This window comes from Lagenorhynchus albirostris, chromosome 10 (assembly GCF_949774975.1).
Source record: "Lagenorhynchus albirostris chromosome 10, mLagAlb1.1, whole genome shotgun sequence".
NCBI classification, from domain to species: domain Eukaryota; kingdom Metazoa; phylum Chordata; class Mammalia; order Artiodactyla; family Delphinidae; genus Lagenorhynchus; species Lagenorhynchus albirostris.
Genome location: NC_083104.1, coordinates 64,511,245 through 64,527,025, shown reverse-complemented (window position 1 = coordinate 64,527,025; position 15,781 = coordinate 64,511,245).

Genomic DNA, 15,781 nt, shown 5'->3' with positions numbered 1-15,781 from the left:
TCTTGTGTGCCCTGTTTTGTGCGTTATGTAGCCTGAACAGGACTGGTTTAAGGATCAGAGTGTTAAGTGGGGTAAGAGCGGATTGGTTTTGGGTGTTGTCCTTATCCAGGGTGACATCACTTGTTGCTGTTAGAGCTGCAGTACTTGGCTTTGACCTGGGCCCTCTTTGCTCCAGCATAAGCCTCCCTGTGGGGTCCTGTCCAGTGTGGTTAACCGTTCTGGGAGGTGGTTGGAAAGCTGGGCGTCTTTACCACACCAGCCATGCTGGCTCACTTGCTATTCTGGACCTGGAATTATTAATCTTCAAAGCTCAGGGTTTTCAAGAATCAGGGAGAAAACATTGCACAAAAACACCCTAAAGGGACTGCCCAGCCTCCCGCCAGGAATACTAGACAACTGGAGGTCCTGCTATACCAGGGCTCCTTGAAAATAGGAAATCCACTGTCCCATTTTCCTGGGGTTTGTCAGTGATGAGCCGGCATACGACATGAGTACATGAGCAAGAACAGTGTGTTAGTTTTTCTCTTGGTGGGGCCAAGTGTCATGTAAGTATCCAGAGGGGTTTGATGGGACCATTTCTGTGGGCCTGCACTGGAAACACCACCTGCCTGGTGCAGTGCCAGTAAGTGAGCCTTGAAGGTGCAGCCCAGTAAGAGTCCAGGGGCACAAGCCTGCAGGCAAGTTTGCTGGCTGAGATACCAACTTTGACTTGCAGGTCAAACCTGGGCTGCTGATGGTTGCAGTAAATCTGCACTTCCTGCTCAGAGGTCAAAGCTTTTGAGGCAGCAACTCTGGGTCAACCAGCAGGCCCACCAAGGTAAGGAAAGCCAGCAAGATGGATAACTAATAGAAGTGGCTCTTCTTAAGGGGTATGGGGACTTGGGAATAATTTGTGGGGTACTATGGGCCAAGCATTGTATGGAGAAGGCAGATAATTAACCAGGTGAAACTGATAACTGATAAAAATCCTAAACTGCACAGGTGGTTTTGCACTGGTAACCACCTATTTCAGTCCTGACCGGCAGTTGTAATTTAGACCACAAGGTGGCAGCGGACAGCAGCCCTGACTGTGCACTTACACTTAGTCCTGGGAGGTGAGCTTTGTATTCTGAACTGCCAATGAGTAGAAGCTTGCTTTGGCAGAAGGAGGTGGTGTTGGGGGAAGCTGTTTCAGAGCAGCCTTGGCTGCCTTGCCAAAGATTGCTTTATATCCAATTTTTCTGCTGGCTCAAGTGATGTCAAGTGGTTTGCCCGTGTTCACATGCCTTGTGATTGTTTAACCTGGATTCTACTGTGAAATGTTAGCTCTCAGCTTTACTGTTTCCCACCGAGGCCAGCAAGTGAGCAGTTGGGTTTCCTCTATAGCCTTGGTGATTTTCTAGCCCTAAAATGTCACTTTTTCAGCTACGGCTCTTTGCCAGACTTTTCCCTCGTGATTTAAATTAGTTGCAGAATGTGTTCTCCAAGATTAACCATGGACTCTGGGAAAACCCAAGGAATCTACAAAGTAGAGTCAGAGCCTACGGATAAAAATATACAGATGGAGGTGGTTCTTGCTGCCTGTCAGCCCCCCTCCCTCACCCTACCTTGGTAAATTGAATGGCTCCTGCCAATCAATAATCATTGACTAGCTCCTTGGGGATCAATGCTGATAAATGCTCTGGGAAACAGAAGGCTTGAAATTTGCCTTTAAGGACCTAACTGTCCAGTTAGGAAAGCAAAACCAAAGCTCTACAATTGGCAAATTCTTAGTCTAGAGTGAAAGGAAATGCAGGGCAGGGGCAGTGAATGAAGGCTGAAGTGACCCAGAGGTGGGGATGTAGAGCAGGGGAGGGGTGAGACCAGTCAGTGTCTTGAAGAGGTTTGATTGGAAAAATAAAACTGTCAGATGGTGTCTGTGAGGTTATGAAGCAGATGTCAAAAATTAAGGCTTTTTTTTTTAATGAGTTTGGGAAAAACAAATGTTTGCTATTATGAATGCCTGAGAAAGTCACTTGGGGTGGGTGGAGTCCGAGGGGCAGAGAGAGGTCCCCCTGACCACCTGCATGGGCACATCCATCACCGGGCGAAAGCTTTGGAGAAGTTTCGGCCTCTTTTCCAGGGTTGGTTTCGAGGCCCGTGAAAGCCTGGCATCTGCGCACCAGCCCCATATATGGCTCACCAGCTAATCCCCACCACCACTACCACCAAAAAACAGGCTCCAAAGGATTTTTAAGGGATTTTGGAAGCTGACAGCTGAAGGTACATTTTACTAATACAAACTTCCCTATATGGACGCAAATCCCCTTTCCCTGAAAAATACGGTCCCCTTACAGGGAGTGCCAATAACAGCTTTAAGTCTCTTGGTGGGGCCAAGTGCCATCTCACAAGTGCCCTGGTTCTTTAGAAGTCCAGATTTTGGTTTGATTAATTTAATAGACCTTTGAGAAGCAGCTACCATATGCCTACGTTAGGTGCTGGGAGACAAAGATGTTTTTGAGAAGGATACATCCTCTAGCCCTGAAGACGTGAGGGCCCACTTGGACCCTCCCTCCACGAGTGCCTGACCAGGCCTCCAGCAGCGCAGTGTGGGTCCTGGGAATTCCGCATCCCTACCCTTGTCTCCAGAAGCCAGGCCTGTTCAGTGAGAACTAAAAGACAAGAGGCATGCCTGTGCCCAGACTGTTCTCCAAGCTTTGGGAATGCAGCCTGTAGTAGCCGCACAGCAATGCAGGGTCATGGGCTCCCACCACGTCTGCTTTGATGCTGAGCCTCAAAATGGATTTATCAGTTCTTAGACCTGGGAGAAATGAGATGGGAGAAAGGAATCTTGCTGATAGCGCTAACTAGGGCAATTGTTTCAAAGCCCACAGATGAAGCAGACCTGGTTTAACCTGTCCTGGGACCAGGTTTGCCCAAGTTTTCAATGAACGTAAAGCACTCTTGGCTCTCAGAGGATGGATCAGTGACTGAGGTGAGAGATGGCCTTTTGAAAGGTTGGGCTTTCAGGACAAAGTCTCAGCATGTTATGGAGGGAAGCGGGGGTCTGCTGGCGGGTAGGTGACTAGGCTGGGTGTCGGGGCAGGAGTGTAAGACATCCTCCTGACCTGGTCCTCTGTCCTCCACCTTGCCTCATGCCACCATGAACTTCCCCATAGCCAGTCCAGTGCCCTCCTAAGAGGTCCCCTGCCTCTAGCTTTGCCTTGATTTCAACTACTGTCCCCACCTCAGCCACAGTTATTTTTCAGAAACAGATGTGAACAAGCTACTCCTCATCTTAAAATCCTTCCAAAGTTCCATGTTGCCTTCTAGAGTCTTCTAGAATCTAGACAAATGCCAGGCTCCATGCATGGCCTAACAGTTTCATCTGCCTACCAAAATAAGGCTCCAAGTTCCAGAATCCAGCTACACTGACGCCCTTTCTCAACTTCAGGTTTTTTTGCATGTGGTGTTACACATGTGGGGAAACTCTCCCACCCCCACCGACTCGGGGCTCTTGTTCATTCTTCAGATTAAATATCTCCTCTGAGAAGCCTTTCCTGACGGAACCCACCTGACTGCAAAGCCTGGCTAGGGGTTCCTCCCGTGCGTGCCCGTGGCGTCTCAGCTCTCGCAGGCTGGGTGGGAACTGTTTGGACACTGGTCCATTTTCTCTCTAACACTGAGCCTCGCTCCAGTGGCCTAGCTCAGAGTCTCATAGGTAGTAGCTCCTTTTTTTTTTTTTTAATATTTATTTATTTATTTATTTTGGCTGTGCAGGTCTTAGTTGCGGCACAGGGGATCTTTAGTTGCGGCATGCGAACTCTTAGTTGCACCATGCATGTGGGATCTATTTCCCTGACCAGGGATTGAACCCAGGCCCCCTGCATTGGGAGCGTGGAGTCTTACCCACTGGACCACCAGGGAAGTCCCTAGTCTTCTTTTTTTTAACTTTTTATTATTTTATATTGGAGTATAGTCAATTAACAATGTTGTGACAGTTTCAGGTGTACAACAAAGTGATCCAGTTATACAATTTCCCATTTAGGTTGTTACATAATATTGAGCAGAGTTCCCTGTGCTATACAGTAGGTCCTTGTTGGTTATCCAGTAGCTCCTTTGTAATTGTTCACTGCATGAATGATGTCCTGGAGGGAGTTATCTCTGAGAAGCCTCCCCCTTCTGTAGAAAGAACACTGGTGGGGAAAACAAAAATCTCTGCAGGAGCCTGAATTGGGAATGCAAAACTGACTGTGACACATCCTGACCGTGGAGGTTCTGCCAGAGTTGGGGAGACAGACCTAGAAACATACACCAAGTGGTAAGTGGTCCAGTGGCTATGGTTGGAATTTAACTGGTGACTTCTGGGGATGAGGAAAGCAAACATTATCAGGAGGAAGTCCTCCCATAGTGGCCACTATGACCTTCTGAGCTGAATCTTACAGTTTGAACTAAAGTAGCATGAGGCAGGCCCAGGTGATGTCTCACAGAGTGACTGGAGAAGCAACCTGGGGCTCCCTTCCCCAAGTCTAGGAGTTTGTATTATTTTTATTCTTTTACTTACTTTCAGCTCTGTTGAGGTATAATTGACATGTAATAAAATACATATACAGACATACTTCAGAGATATTGCAGGTTCAGTTCCAGACCACTGCAATAAAGTAAATATTGCAATAAAATGAGTCACACGAATTTTTTGGTTTTGCAGTGTATATGAAAGTTATGATATGCTATTAAGTGTGCAATAGCATTGTGTCTAAAAAACAATGTACATATCTTAATTTAAAAATGCTTGGGACTTCCCTCGTGGAGCAGTGTTTAAGAATCCTCCTGCCAATGCAGGGCACACAGGTTTGAGCCCTGGTCCGGGAAGATCCCACATGCCGCGGAGCAACTAAGCCCGTGCACCACAACTACTGAGCCTGTGCTCTAGAGCCCGCGAGCCACAACTACCGAGCCCGTGTGCCACAACTCCTGAAGCCCGCATGCCTACAGCCCGTGCTTCATGACAAGAGAAGCCACTGCAATGAGAAGCCCGTGCACCACAACGCAGAGTAGCCCCTGCTCGCTGCAACTAGAGAAAGCCCATGCGCAGCAACGAAGACCCAACGCAGCCAAAAAAATTTTTTTTTTAATTTACAAAATTTAAAAAAGCTTTATTGCTAAGAAATGCTAACCATCATCTGAGCCTTTAGTGAGTCATAGTAGTAATATCAAAGATCACTGATCACAGAGCACCATAATAAATAATAATAAGAAAGTTTGAAATGTTGCAAGAATTGACAAAATGTGACAAAGACATGAAGTGAGCAAATGCTGTTTGGAAAAATGGCGCTGATAGATTTGCTTGACGCAGGGTTGCCACAAACCTTCAATTTGTAAAAAACGCAGTATCTGTGAAACGCTGTAAAACGAGATATGCCTGTATTTAGAGTGTACAGTCTGATAAATTTTGACATGTATAAGCCCATGAAATCAAGACAATGATTGGTAATCCCTCACCCCATCCCCAGGCTTTCTGCCTGATCTGCTTTCTGTCAGTATGGGTTAGTTTGCGTTTTCTAGAGTTTTATAAAAATGGAATTATACAGTATGCACCCTTTTATAGACTGGCTTCTTAGCAACATCGTTTTAAGATTCATCAGAGTCATTGCGTGTATCAAGTTCCTTTTTGTTGCTAAGTAGTATTCCATTGTATGGATATAGCACAATTTTCAATCCATTTACCTCTTAGTGAGCATTTGGGTTGCTTCCTGTTTTGGGCTATTGTGACTAATGCTACTATGAACATTCACGTTCATTTGTGTGGACATGTATTTTCACTTCTCTTGGGTATATACTTAGGAATGGAGTTCCTAAGTATATATTACTATATGGGTCATATAGTAATTCTGTAACATTTTGAGGAATGGCCAAACTTTTCCAAAGTGGAAAGTTTTCTAAAGTGATCTTCCTTGCGGCATGCAGACGCTTAGTTGCGGCATGCAGACGTCTCAGTTGTGGCATGTGGACTTCTCAGTTACAGCACACATGTGAGATCTAGTTCCCTGACCAGGTATCGAACCTGGGCCTCCTGCATCGGGAGTACAGAGTCTTACATTTTACATTTTCTGCCAATAGCATGAGTTTCAATTGCTTTCATCTTCATGGGTACTTGGTCTGTTAAGTCTTATTATTTTAGCCAGTCTAATAGGTGTGAGAGTTGGGATTTTATCCTGTAGATTGATAGTAAGCCAATTAACAATATAAAGGTGAGGACTGATGTAGCCAGGAGTGCTGGATGCTTGGCAAACACTTGAATCCCCACTGCAGGAAATTGTAGACTGAATCTGGGTCTGTGCAGTGACCACACTGGGGCACTGAGTGGTCATGGGTAAACCACTCAGTCAATAGTGACCACAATACACATTCAGCCTGCTAACGGGAATAGGGAGGGGGGGAAGTCCATCATTTGATTGCTCAGTTTTAGAAAGGGAAACTAGGACAGAATGAGGGCATTAAGGGGAGAGAAATGAAAGGAATTGTTTAAAAAGTTACAGCCCATAGAAAGCCTGGAGCCCATTTCTATTAAAAGTGCTTTATTGGAAGCCCGTGATAAATGCATGGCACAAATCCAAAAGAACAGCCACTTGAAAAATAAGCCCTGCATGGTTTACTGACATATCAAAGAGGCCATTGTGAGGAGAAAGGCATCTTTAAAAATAAATATTAAATGGGAGAGGATACCCAAGCTGAGGGAATAAAGAGACCTCAAAATTGGGCAAAACTTGTAAAAGCCACAAATCAAATGACATTAAAAAATTCTGAAAAGTACCAGCAAGAAATGTCAAAGTAAATTGTTCTAGTTTATTTAAGTGCATGAGAAGCAGGAGGTCAGTTTGAGAATATAGGGTCATCAGTTCATTAATGTGCAAAGAGTGTACGAGGGAGGGGAGGGAGGGATGAACAGTCAAATGACTCTGACATCTTGGCCTCCATCGCAGAGATTTTCCCTTCTGTTAAAAAAATATATATTATGGAAAATTTCAAGAATATATAAGGTAAACATAAGAGTGTAATAAACCACCATATATCCACCACCGGGCTTCAACAGTCATCAACATTCTGCCACTCTTGTTACATCAATCCCTATACCCACTGCCCTCTTACCCCTAACTTGATTGTTTTTTTGTTTTTTTTGTTTTTTGCGGTACGCGGGCCTGTCACCGTTGTGGCCTCTCCCGTTGTGGAGCACAGGCCCTGGACGCGCAGACTCAGCGGCCATGGCTCACGGGCCCAGCCGCTCCACGGCATGTGGGATCTTCCCGGACTGGGACACGAACCCGTGTCCCCTGTATCGGCAGGCGGACTCTCAACCACTGTGCCACCAGCAAAGCCCAGTTCTCAGTTTTGATAAACATATAGGCGTGTAACCACTGCCACAGCAAAGCTATGGGACTTTTCCATCACCCTAAAAAAGGTCCCCTATGTTGCCCCTGTGTGGTCAGCACTCTGACAATCAGTGTTCTTAGTCTCCATAATTTTGCCTTTTCCAGAATATCAGAAAACTGGAACCATACAGTATGTCCTTTTTCCCCCCCTATTTCTTTACTTATTTATTTTGGCTGTGCCAGGTCTTAGTTGCGACAGGCAATATCTTCCTGCGGCATGCGGGCTCTTAGTTGTGGCATGCGAACTCTTAGTTGCAGCATGCATGCGGGATCTAGTTCCCTGACCAGGGATCGAACCCAGGCCTCCTGCACTGGAACTGTGGAGTCTTACCCACTGGACCACCAGGGAAGTTCCAGTATGTCCGCTTTTGTGTCTGACTTCTTTCGCTCAGCATATGGTTTTTTGTTTTTAATTAATTAATTAATTAATTTATTATTATTGTTTAGCTGCGTTGGGTCTTCATTGCTGTGCGCAGACTTTCCCTAGTTGCAGCGAGTGGGGGCTCTTCGTTGTAGTGCATGCTTCTTACTGCAGAGGCTGCTCTTGTTGCGGAGCACGGGCTCTAGTTGTGCAGGCTTCAGTAGTTGTAGCTAGCGGGCTCTAAGCACAGGCTCAGTAGTTGTGGCTCACGGACTTAGTTGCTCCGCGGCATGTGGGATCTTCCTGGACCAGGGATCGAACCCGTGTCCCCTGCATTGGCAGGTGGATTCTTAACCACTGCACCACCAGGGAAGTCCCAGCATATGGTTTTGAGATTGATCCATGATGCTGCCTGACTAGTTTTTTCCTTTCTGTTGCTGAGTAGTATTCCACTGTGTGGATGTACTACAGTTTGTCTACCCACCTCATTACGAATTACTCAATTTCATTTCTTTTTATGGCTGAGTAATATTCCACTGTATGTATGTGGCACATCTTCTTTATCCATTCATCTGTCGATGGACACTTAGGTTGCTTCCATGTCCTGGCTATTGTAAATAGTGCTTCAGTGAACATTGTGGTACATGACTCTTTTTGAATTATGGTTTTCTCAGGGTATATGCCCAGTAGTGGGATTGCTGTGTTGTATGGTAGTTCTATTTTTAGTTTTTTAAGGAACCTCCATAGTGGCTGTATCAATTTACATTCCCACCAACAGTGCAAGAGGGTTCCCGTATCTCCACACCCTCTTCAGCATTTATTGTTTGTAGATTTTTTGATGATGGCCATTGTGACCGTTGTGAAATGATACTTCATTGTAGTTTTGATTTGCATTTCTCTAATGATTAGTGATGTTGAGCATCCCTTCATGTGTTTGTTCGCAATCTGTATATCTTCTTTGGAGAAATGTCTATTTAGGTCTTCTGCCCATTTTTGGATTGGGTTTTTTGTTCTTTTGATATTGAGCTGCATGAGCTGCTTGTATATTTTGGAGATTAACCCTTTGTCGGTTGCTTCATTTTCAAATATTTTCTTCCATTCTGAGGGTTGTCTTTTCACCTTGCTTATGGTTTCCTTTGCTGTGCAAAAGCTTTTAAGTTTCATTAGGTCCCATTTGTTTATTTTTGTTTTCATTTCCATTACTCTAGGAGGTGGATCAAAAAGGATCTTGCTGTCAAAGAGTGTTCTGCCTATGTTTTCCTCTAAGAGTTTTATAGTGTCTGGCCTTACATTTAGGTCTTTAATCCATTTTGAGTTTATTTTTGTGTATGGTGTTAGGGAGTGTTCTAATTTCATTCTTTTACATGTAGCTGTCCACTTATTGTAGCACCACTTATTGAAGAGGCTGTCTTTTCTCCATTGTATATCCTTGCCTCCTTTGTCATAGATTAGTTGACCATATGTGCGTGGGTTTATCTCTGGGCTTTCTATCCTGTTCCATTGATCTATATTTCTGTTTTTGTGCCAGTACCATACTGTCTTGATTACTGTAGCTTTGTAGTATAGTCTGAAGTCAGGGAGCCTGATTCCTCCAGCTGCATTTTTTTTCCTCAAGATTGCTTTGGCTATTCGGGGTCTTTTGCATTTCCTTACAAATTGTGAAATTTTTTGTTCTAGTTCTGTGAAAAATGCCATTGGTAGTTTGATAGGGATTGCATTGAATCTGTAGATTGTTTTGGGTAGTATAGTCATTTTCACAATGTTGGTTCTTCCAATCCAAGAACATGGTATATCTCTCCATCTGTTTGTATCGTCTTTCATTTCTTTCATCAGTGTCTTATAATTTTCTGCATACAGTTCTTTTGTCTCCTTAGGTAGGTTTATTCCTAGGTATTTTATTCTTTTTGTTGCAGTGGTAAATGGGAGTGTTTCTTTAATTTCTCTTTCAGATTTTTCATCATTAGTGTATAGGAATGCAAGAGATTTCTGTGCGTTAATTTTGTATCCTGCTACTTTACCAAATTCATTGATTAGCTCTAGTAGTTTTCTGGTAGCATCTTTAGGTTTCTCTATGTATAGTATCATGTCATCTGCAAACAATGACAGTTTTACTTCTTTTCCGATTTGGATTCCTTTTATTTCTTTTTCTTCTCTGATTCCTGTGGCTAAAACTTCCAAAACTATGTTGAATAATAATGGTGAGAGTGGGCAACCTTGTCTTGTTCCTGATCTTAGTGGAAATGGTTTCAGTTTTTCACCATTGAGAACGATGTTGACTGTGGGTTTGTCATATATGGCCTTTATTATGTTGAGGTTAGTTCCCTCTCTGCCTACTTTCTGGAGGGGTTTTATCATAAATGGGTGTTGGAGTTTGTCAAAAGCTTTTTCTGCATCTATTGAGATTATCATATGGTTTTTATCCTTCAGTTTGTTAATATGGTGTATCACATTGATTGATTTGCGTATATTGAAGAGTCTGATTTTCTTTATACAGGCATTCGGGGTTCAACTCACCTTGTAATATACAAATCCTAACTCCACCCTTTTGACAAATGGATACAACCATGTAACTCACTTTTCTGAGAAGGAGAAAAGCAGTCCCTGACATCCAGGAACTGGCCTGACCCTTGCAGCTAGGCCTTGGCTTGTTAGAAGTTGGCCTGGCACTCACAGTTGAGGCCATGTCACTCTCCTGTTGGATATAAACAATGTCATCAAACATCAGCATCAGACAAGGTGACTTTGTGACTCAGAGTTAAAAAACTTTATAATCCTGTCTAAGCACAGACCAAAACAAGTTAACTGTACAAAGCACTAAAATATAAAGCATGCCCCTGTCTCAGATGATATGAGGGACTGCTTCTCTACCAGTTATGTCTTTAGTCATGTTCTCCCTTCTTCTAGGAAAGATTTTTTAAGATACCCAATCATAGAGTTACTCTGCTTCCTAACAGCATCCAATCCAGAACAAAGCCCTGTTTCCTTAAAACCTCCCCCAAATCACCTCAGGCATTTTAAAAATCACCTTTCTGAGATGCTCTATGCTTCTCCATGGTATGTGTTTTCCATCATTGTAAAGAGCAAAAATCCCAACTTGTTCAACTACAGGTATATGCTTGGTTTTGACCTGGAGGGCACTGACACCCTTATCCGGATGCAGAATATTTCACTTTCCCATAAAATTCTCTTACGTCTCTTCCCAGTTAATGCACCCCCTATCACAGATGGACTTCTATGTTGTTTGGCTGTTACGAATAAAGCAGCTGTGTACATTTTGTACAGGTCCTTTTGTGGACATGTTTTCATTTTTGCTACGTGTGTTAGTTTCCTATTGCTGCTGTAATAAATTCACACACATTTAGTGGTCTAAAACAACACAAATTTATTATCTTACTGTTCTAGGGGTCAGAAGTCCCAAATGGGTCCACAGGGCTGTGTTCCTCTTGCTGCTTTGGGGAGAATCTGTTTTCTTGCCTTCTCCAGCTTCTGGAACCTAGCAGCATTCCATGACCCCTTCCAACATCTTTTTTTCTTTTTTAATTTATTTTTGGCTGTGTTGGGTCTTCATTGCTGCACGCAGGCTTTCTCTAGTTGTGGTAAGCAGGGCCTACTCTTCGTTGTGGTGCACAGCCTTCTTATTGCGGTGGCTTCTCTTGTTGCAGAGCATGGGCTTTAGGCACACGGGCTTCAGTAGTTGCAGCACATGGGCTCAGTAGTTGTGGCACGCAGGCCCTAGAGTGCTCGGGCTTCAGTAGTTGTGGTGCGCAAGCTCAGTAGCTCCACGGCGTTTGGGATCTTCCCTGACCAGGGATCGAACCCGTGTCCCCTGCATTGGCAGGCAGATTGTTAACCACTGTGCCACCAGAGAAGTCCCCTTCCAACATCTTAAAGCCAGCATCTTTAAATCTCTCTCCCTCTGACCTCTACTTCTGTCATCACATCTTTTTGTCTGTCTCTGACTCTCCTGTCTCCCTCTTTCCCTTATAAGGACCCGTATGATTACATTGGGCCCACCCAGGTAAGGCAGATTAATATCCCCATCTCAAGATCCTTAACTTAATCACATCTGCAAAGTCCCCTTTTCTGTGAAAGGTGATGTATTCATAGATTCTAAGGATTACAACGTGGGCATGACTTTGATTGGGATTGCTTTGAATATACAGATCAATTTGGGGAGAATTAACTTCTTAATGTGCTCAAGTCTTTCAATCCATTAACATGGTATATCTCTCCATTCATTTAGATTTTCTTCAATCTGTCTCAACAGTGTTTTGTAATTTTTAGTGCAAAATCTTTTGTTAAATTTATTCCGGAGTATTCTAATGGTATTTTAAATGGAATTGTTTTTTTTTTAATTTTATTTTCTAATTGTTTTCTTCTAGGATATTAAAAATCACTGATTTTTAGCCCTTTAAATTAAAATGTAATGAATATACAATAAAAATGCACAGATTTTAGATATTCAGTTCATTGAGTTTTGACAGTTGCATACTCCTATATAATCACTGCCTAAAACAGGAGATAAAACATTTTTATCCCCCTGGGATGTTTTTTCCTGCCCTTTTCCAGCCAATTCCTTCCCCAGCATTCCTACAACCACTGTCAGATTACTATCACCACAGATTTGTTTGGTCTGTATTTAGATTTTATAGAACTGGATTTCTATAGTATACACTTTTCAAAATGACTAGCTTCTTTCACTTATAATGTTTTTGGAATTTATCCATATTGTTGCACATACCAGTAATTTATTTTTTTGTTGAGTAGTATTCCATTGCACAAATATACCATTATTTATCTATTTTCCTTTTGACATTTGGGCAACTTCCAGCTTGGGGTTATTATGAATAAGGCTGTCATAAACATTCTTTTGTTAAGTTTTTGTGAACATTTGTCTTAACTTCTGTTGGGTAAATGCCTAGGAGTGGAATTGCTGGGTCATAGGCTAGATCTGCCTAACTTAATAAGAATTTTCCAAAAGGTTCTTTGGAGTGGTGTTTCATTGTACAACCAGCACACAACCATTGTATCAGAGTTTCATTTGCTCCACAGCATAGTCAACATTTGCTGTTGTAAGTCTTTTTCATTTTATTCATTCTAATGAGTATCTCATTGTAGTTTTAATTTATAGTTACCTAATAATGATCTTAAACATTTTTCTATGTGCTTGTTGGGCATTTTTGTCTTATTTTGTGAAGCATCTGTTCAATTATATTTTCCGTTTTTTAAAATTGGGGTGTTTTTTGTTTTATTGTTGATTTCTGTAAATATAAAAATACATCTTGGATAACAGTCATTTGTTTTTTATATATGATGTCTTGTTTATTATTTTCTTAATGTTTATTATTTTCTTAATCATATTTATATATGATGTCTTATTACTTTCTTATTATTTTTTATATATGATGTCTTGTTTATTATTTTCTTAATGATTATTTTCTTAATGTCTTGTTTATTATTTTCTTAATGATTATTATTTTCTTTATAATTTTCTTTATTATTTTCTTATTTTCTTAATGTTTATTATTTCTTAATCTTATTTATATATGATGTCTTGTTTATTATTTTCTTATTTATATATGATGTCTTGTTTATTATTTTCTTAATGTTTCTTAACAAAACAATTTTTTGTTTTATTGTTGATTTCTGTAAATATAAAAATACATCTTGGATAACAGTCATTTGTTTTTTATATATGATGTCTTGTTTATTATTTTCTTGTTTCTTATTTTCTTGTTTATTATTTCTTTCCTTTGACAAGCAGAAGTTTTAAATTTTGATGATGTCTATTTTTGGGGGGGTTTTTTTGATGCTAATTTTTAAAAAATATTTATTTATTTATTTACTTTTGGCTGCATCGGGTCTTAGTTGCGGCATGCAGGATCTTCTGTTGCAGCATGTGGGCTCCTCTCCAGTTGTGGTGCAAGGGCTCTGTAGTTGTGGTGTGCAGGCTTAGTTGCCCTGCGGCATGAGGGATCTTACTTCCCTGACCAGGGATTGAACCCTTGCCCCCTGCAGTGGAAGGGCAGAGTCTTAACCACTGGACCACCAGGAAAGTCCCAATTGTTAGGTTTTCTTGAAATGTCTCTACCTCTGATGTTATTGCATTTCTGAAGCAGACAGGAAAAAAATCCTCGTCAGGTGAGAAGGGCTAGAACCACATAGAGGTAAATGTAGTGATGTCAAAGTAGGTGGAGGCATGGGCCAGAACTTGTGACTAGCCCCATGGAAGGGATGAGTAAGCATGTTTGATTCCCTAGCTCTATTAAAAAATTTACCCTCAGGCCTAATGTGGAGCTTGAAATATATTTATTAGAGCTTTACCCTACAGGACTTTTAGAAAATTGAACATTTTTAGTAGAATGACATATTTGTTAGGATTAATTTATTTGATTTAAATCTATTAGCACCCATCATCACCTAAGGAAGGGTAGCCACTTCTCAAGAATTATCTCCTTTCCCGCTGTTAAGTATACTGTCTGGGACATATGGGCAATGAATGAATGAATTACAGGTCAGACAACTTTTTTTGTTGTTGTTGCGGTACTTGAGCCTCTCACTGTTGTGGCCTCTCCCGTTGTGCAGCACAGGCTCCGGACGCGCAGGCTCAGTGGCCATGGCTCATGGGCCCAGCCACTCTGCGGCATGTGGGATCTTCCCGGACCGGGGCACGAACCCATGTCCCCTGCATCGGCAGGCGGACTCTCAACCACTGCACCACCAGGGAAGCCCAGGCAACTTTTATTAAAGTTGTGGTAGGTAGCTTCTCATATGGCCCCCAACGATCCTTGCATCCTGCTATTCGTGTCTTTGTGTAACCCCCTCCCACATTGAGTCAGGCTGACTTAACGTGATCAGTAGAAAACTATGGAACCGATAAAGTGTGACTTTCAAGGCTAGGTCATAGAAGGCATTGCAGTTCAGTCTTGGGATATTGTACTGTTCTTTTTGGGAGGAATCCAGCCACCATGGCATGAGGATGCTCAAGCAGCCCGATGGAGAAGTCCACATAGAAAGGTGGACTTCCAACCAGAAGTGGATCCTCCTACTCCAGTCACGCCTTCAGATGACTGCAGCCCCAGCGAACATCTGACTGCAACCTTATGAGAGACACCACACCAGAACCACTCAGCCAAGCCACTCCAGGATTCTTACCCCATAGAAACCATGAGAAATTAGAAATGATTCATGTTTTAAGCTACTACGTTTTGGGGAGCAAAAGGTAACAAATACAAAAGCAAAGATCAGAAACAGAAGGTGCTCCTGGAGGACTTAATGGGATGGACAAGGTAGTCCTGGGAGGCGGGAGGAGTGAGAGGCATGTTAAGGGAGCAGGGTGGAGTAAGGAATCTGTGAAAACCAGTTTTCTGTTTTATTTGCCATTTCATCCAGGATTGGCTCTAAAAAGTTGCTACAGATGATCTCCAAAATGTGTAATCAGGAGAATGCTGTGTGATCTTCATTCAGAAGACTGATTTTAGGTGTGTCATAGGGGATATTCCTATAGACAGGTGAGTGTCATTCCATACTGGGCAAGTGACTGAGCTCTCTACTAAAGGTCAGGTTCTAGAAGGGCAACAGCTGTTCTTCCATTAACAATTTTGTTTTTTTTTGAGATGTGTCTGTGTCAGGTCCTGGGATAACTGCTGAGCAAGATAAGCAATGATAGGTGAGACACAGACCTTGCCTTCAAGAAATCTGAAATATGAGATTGGCAAGAAAACAATGACAACAGTATGTGACAAATAATGTAACAAAGCAGGACAAACCTAGACCAGTAGGAAGCATAAAGGCAGTTAGGAGGGCTTTTAACCTGCGTTCTGAAGAATATAAATAAATATAATTTGGTCTCTGGGTGGGAGTAGAGGGACAATGGAATGTGTGAGGGTTTTGGAAGACGAGTCCTCCAGACAGCAAGGAAGCATGTTCAAAAACTTGCAAGGCTGTCTGGAGGTTCAAGAAACCAGCTCTTGCAGGGTCTTGTATTTCCTGGTAGAATTTGGATTTTATCTTCTTCAGATCACTGAGGAGC